Below are 6,077 nucleotides of genomic sequence, written 5' to 3'. Positions count from 1 at the left end.
TGTGGTCCTTATTACACGTTTTCTTTTTTTGTGAGTATGTTTGAAATTTTCAATCATAAAAAGATAAACAGCAAAAAGGAATTTGAGAGCTTCAGATTTTTTATTTTCCTATGGAGTTTCAAGGTGAAAATATTTTTGGATTTTTTTATAGAAGGCAGGAAGGAAGGTTTAAATATAATGGAAGTGGGCAACATGAGAGAGAAGGAGAAAGCCAAGGAAGAGAAGAGGAGAAGGAAGAGACAGAGAGGGAAGAGAGAGGGAGGAAGGGAAATCTGACATATAATAGGGGATGGAGATCCAAAACTTAAATGTAACTTAAACACTGCCCATTGGACATTCCTTTTCCACAGAGCTGCAGCCTCTGGGAATTATATGCCTTGAGAAGATGCTGGTGTGTGAGGGCTCTTCTCAATCTCTTAGGTGACCACATGGCCTTTGGAAGTTGAGAGACCGGTGTTCTGAAATCTCCAAGAGCCTCAGACATGCTACCTTGAGGTACAATGTCTGTGTTTAACATGTGAAATAGCTCGCTTTGCATAAGGGATTCTAATATGGAGTCAGGGTTGAGAACCACTGGATTAAGGGATAAAGGTGTAGGCACTGCCCTTCACAGGGAGGCTATGTTGAATAATGATTAGGAGCATTATTTTGGAGTCAGACAGGCTTGTGTTTGGATGTAATCCTGCTGTTCTTAGGCATGTAACTTCTCTGGGCCTCACCTTTCTTGGTTGTCAGGTATAAATAGCGATACCTACTTCATAAAGTTGTGAGCAGTGAATATAATACGATGTGCTATTGTTTCAAAAACATCTAACTCTCTACTTCCTAGATAAGTGTTCAATGAAGGGTAGCATTTTTACTTTACAAAAGGTTCGTGAAGCCAGAAAAGCCTTCAAATTTCCAGAGGAAGAAGTCTCTAACTATGAAATAGCATTACAGATGAGTAGGGGAGATTTTGAGTTGTTGTTTTTTTTTTAATAAATCTATTTATTTATTTATTTTTGGCTGAGTTGGGTCTTCATTGTTGCACGTGGACTTTCTCTAGTTGTGGCAAGCGGGGGCTACTCCTCGTTGTTGTGCGAGGGCTTCTCATTGCAGTGGCTTCTCTTGTTGCGAAGAACGGGCTCTAGGTGCGTGAGCTTCAGTGTTTGTGGCTCACGGGCTCTAGAGCGCAGGCTCAGTAGTTGTGGCGCACCGGCTTAGTTGCTCTGCAGCATCTGGTATCTTCCCAGACCAGGGCTCGAACCCATGTCCCCTGCATAGGCAGGAGGATTCTTAACCACTGCGCCAGCAGGGAAGTCCTTTGGGGGGTTTTCATAGGAACCCTCAAATTACACAGGAGGCGGCATTAATCCCCATGGTTCTAAGTCTGATATCCTCCTCTTTCCACACCTGCCTATATAAGGTTACAGAAAGGGGCATTTCAAAAATGTATGAGAGGGACTTCCCTGGTGGTGCAGTGGTTAAGAATCTGCCTGCCAATGCAGGGGACACGGGTTCAGCCCTGGTCCGGGAAGATGCCACATGCCGTAGGGCAACTAAGCCCGTGTGCCACAACTACTGAGCCTGCTCTCTAGAGCCCGCAAGCCACAACTACTGAGCCCACGTGCCACAACTACTGAAGCTTGCACGCCTAGAGCCCATGTTCTGCAACAAGAGAAGCCACCGTAATGAGAAGCCCCCGCACCACAACGAAGAGTAGTCCGCGCTCGCCGCAACTAGAGAAAGCCTGCATGCAGCAACGAAGACCCAACACAGCCAAAAATAAATAAAATTTTTTTTAAAAAATGTATGAGAAAATGCAAATCAAGAGCACAATGAAAAACAAATGTACCTCATATTGTTAGGAAAAATTGATCTGACAATACTGAATGTGAGAGAATAGCTGTAGCATTGGGATTGTTTATCTACTGCTGATGGGGTATAATTGCGACACTTGGGAAAGTACATTGGTATTATATGGGATAGCTGAGCAGCCATATACCTTACTATCTAGCAATTCCACTCCTAGGGTTGTAACCAGGAGAAATTCCTGCACATTTTACCTAAAGACATGAAAAAAGTTCATATCATTTCTAGGTTGTAATTAAAATTAAAAAAAAAAAACTGGAAATAGCCAGAGTGCTAAAAAAAAAAAATCTCATTGTAAAAAATTTAGAAAATATGGGCAAAAATAAAGAAAAAACATAATTACATTGTCTTCAGTATTTTTCCTATGTATAAATACAATTTAATGGGATAATACTACACATAGTTTTACGTCCTGTCCTTTTGAGTTCACATATGAGTTGATATTAAGCTGGAACGCACAGTACAACCATTTCAGTTACTAAAATATTGAAATATTTCCATAGTGGCTGGAAATAGTTGCTACCCCGAGGCTTCCATATGCCCCTCTTGAATTTGGTGTGGCTCCACCCCAGAACCTACTCAGACTCCCTCACATTTCAGAAACTAGAGGAATGTGTCTGACACTGCCAGAGGGTTCCAGAACTCTACTGCAGCACAAATACATTAGTACTTGTGCCATACCAGTAGCATTTGTGCCATACTATACTTCTACCATGCCATGTAGAATTTTTAAATTTAAAAAATGTTTATAATGTCCATGCTGTGGTCATGCCATAATTTATTCAATTTTTCCCTTATTTTTTAACAATTTTTTAATATTTTTATTTTGTAAATATTACCATGGTAAGCATCTTTGTTTCATTGCTTCTTTGGGAGATTGTGACTAGGTCACAATCTGAAGCCCTTGGTATATGCTTTCTAACCTTGGTGATGCTATTTAAATATGGCACTGGGTTGACTTGAAAAGAAACCTATATAACAAAGGAACCTCAAAGGCTAAAAGATCCTGAAAATGTGAGACTCCCGAATGATGGTTTTCATGACATAGATACAGCACTTTAACTTTTAAAAAGAACTTTCTCATTATATATTGTTTCATTTCATACTCAAAACAATTCTGTAGAAGATATTACCATTGGTAACGTGTTCCAAAGCTATCAGTTAATAATCTATATAGCTGAGATTAAAACAGGCCTTGTGAATGCGTGTGCACTCTCCTTATTCCACAGCTTTCAACTTGATATAATATTGTATATATATGTGGATCAATACTAACCCTTTTTAAATGAATGTTGCCGAAGTTTTACTCTCATACTTGTGCTTAAGTTTGATATTACCAAAAAAAAGCCACTAAGAACAAGTTCTGACTTTAACCAGATAATGGCCTTACCATCCTTAAAGTCAGATGACTTTTCTTCCATACACATAAATAATTTCCAAGTGCTGATGAGTTTAGACAAAATGTCATGGATAATTTTCACCTCTAATATAATAAAAGTGATTGTATTACTCCTACTCAGCACTGGAATAAAAATTGCAGTGCTCCAGGAAAGGAAAATATGATAACAGATCTAATGATTCTAGTAGAGAGGATGTATGTCTCCAGAGTTATTTTTTCACTTTGAGCAGAACTTTCATTTGGTCTCATCCTTCCATTCTGCCTCAACTGTATAAACTGGCATCCTTTCATAGCCAAAGCCCATTTTCCTAGCACTGAAAATATTCCTTCTAGAAACTAATATATTTTTTTGTTTGTTTGTTTCTTTGACGGGAATTTGATACGGCCCGTGACAATTCTGCCATGACAACAAATTTGATTCCATCCAGTTCTGTAATGTCAGTTTGGTTGCAAACATACCACCTCATGCACTCCCAGCATGCAGCATCTCTCTGTTATTTCAGTCTGCTGCAGGATCAGAGAACACTGTGGTGTGTCTGTAATTCATGTTTATTTTTAGAGTTATATGGCTTCCATTAGAAATCACAAATCTATCTTAACCCAGTTTAGACTTGTGTTCTGACAAAAAAATGTTCGTGTCAGGAGAGTTTTCAGTGAGCAGGCTTTGAAAAATAATTGAAGGAATTATTCCTGGGGAGATATGATGATGGTAGAATATGTTCATCTGCTTCCCTCTTGTAAGATTAAAAGAGTCCTTCTAGGTAGTTAATTCATGCCACCAAACAGTATCAGGTGAGGGTTTCATTAAAGATAGAGATTATAAAATGAATCTGATAAATAAACCACAGCTCCATAAAGCAAGATGAAGAGATATTTGAAAGAAAACATGTTTGAAGAGGGAGGAACTAGCACTTATTAAGTGCCTACCAGGTTCCAAGCACTTTCTGCAGCATAAGTAGATATTGTTACCATCCCCATTTTAAAGTTAACAAAACTGAGCAAATAAAGAGCAGAGCCAAGGTGCGAATCCAAGTCTGTTTAAATTCCAAAACCATTTATTTTTTCAGCCTTGAGTACTGTAGTGTACCTGTTGAATGAGAGTGTGATCTATCTCTTAGTGATAGATTGCCTTAATGCTCCCAAATTTTCACCGCTTCCTGTACAACCACCCTTTGCCACGTAGCTCCCAGTTTTTTACTACTTCCTGCATATACACCCTCTGCCAGGTAACTTTATAGGGCCTTCTTACTATAGATGGAGAGTAAACTCCACATATCAAGTCTGGTCTCAGCCATGTGACTTGCTTTGGCCCATGGGATATTACTAGACGTAACGCAAGCAGGCGCTTTAAAGCATTTGCAAGACTGGGTTTGCCTTCTTGTACCTCTGCTAGAACCATGAGAAAGGCTCACTGGTCCAGAGGGAGGATGAGAAAAACATGAAACAAATCCACCCAGCCTGGATCAGCTGAACCCAGCAAACTGCAGACACATGAGTAAATGTAGCCAAGACAAGCAGAACCGTCCAGTCATACTCTGCCTAACTCAGCCACACTCAGCCAACCTATAGACCTGTGAAAATAAATCCCATTGTTTTAAACCACTGAGCTTTGGGGTGATTTGTTACACAGCAGTTTTGTGGCAATAGCTGACTAATCTACCCCCAAAACCTGGCCCAACACGGCACAGGAATTGGGTTGTATTTTTCTTTTTAATCCTGCAGGTTGCTTTTTCCCATCTTGCAAGATGGTGGGTGAAAAGGCTGAGAAGCCAGATACTAAGGAGAAAAAACCTGAAGCCAAGAAGGCTGATGCTGGTAGCAAGGTTAAAAAGGTGAAGCAAGTTAAGAAGGGGAAGCCCCACTGTAGCCGAAACCCTGTCCTGGTCAGAGGAATAGGCAGATAATCCCGATCGGCTATGTATTCCAGAAAGGCCTTGTACAAGAGGAAGTCTTCAGCAGCTAAATCCAAGGTTGAAAAGAAAAAGAAGGTGAAGGTTCTTGCTACTGTCACAAAACCAGTTGGTGGTGACAAGAATGGTGGTACTCGGGTGGTTAAACTTCGCAAAATGCCTAGGTATTATCCTACTGAAGATGTGCCTCGAAAGCTGTTGAGTCATGGCAAAAAAACCCTTCAGTAGGCATGTGAGAAAACTGCGCGCTAGCATCACTCCTGGGACCATTCTGATTATCCTCACTGGGCGCCACAGAGGCAAGAGGGTCATTTTGCTGAAGCAGCTGAGCAGTGGCTTGCTACCTGTGACTGGGCCTCTGTCCCTCAATCGAGTTCCTCTGCGGAGAACACACCAGAAATTTGTCATTGCCACTTCCACCAAAATTGATATCAGTGGTGTGAAAATCCCAGAACATCTCACTGACGCTTACTTCAAGAAGAAGAAACTGCGTAAGCCCAGGCACCAGGAAGGTGAGATCTTCGACACAGAGAGAGAGAAATATGAGATTACAGAGCAGCGGAAGGTTCATCAGAAAGCTGTGGACTCACAAATTCTGTGAAGAATCAAAGCTGTTCCTCAGCTCCAGGGCTACCTCCGCTCTGTGTTCGCTCTTACAAACGGAATTTATCCTCACAAAGTAGTGTTCTAAACTTCTTACAAAGAACCTAATTAAATAATTCGGTCCATTAAAAAAAAAAATCCTGCAGGTTGCAAAATCTACAAAAGAGTGAATGTTGCTTCTATGCACAATGAAGGAAAATTCTTCAGTCAAGCAATTATTCCTAGAAATATTCCCTAAGCGTTCTTAAAATATTAAAATGTTAGCCACACTACACAGTTAAGCAACTATGAAATAATAAGTATCAAGATCAGCA

General features: G+C 40.4%; 1 pseudogene; it reads left to right on the top strand.

Moving 5' to 3' along the window:
• The first annotated feature begins 4,995 nt into the window (after positions 1 to 4,995).
• Positions 4,996 to 5,853, top strand: LOC133089649 (large ribosomal subunit protein eL6-like; annotated as a pseudogene).
• Positions 5,854 to 6,077: the final 224 nt, after the last annotated feature.

The sequence above is a fragment of the Eubalaena glacialis genome, chromosome 4, assembly GCF_028564815.1.
Source record: "Eubalaena glacialis isolate mEubGla1 chromosome 4, mEubGla1.1.hap2.+ XY, whole genome shotgun sequence".
Classification (NCBI taxonomy): Eukaryota; Metazoa; Chordata; class Mammalia; order Artiodactyla; family Balaenidae; genus Eubalaena; species Eubalaena glacialis.
Note: the sequence above shows the minus strand (reverse complement) of the source record. Positions and strands in the feature narration are given on the sequence as shown.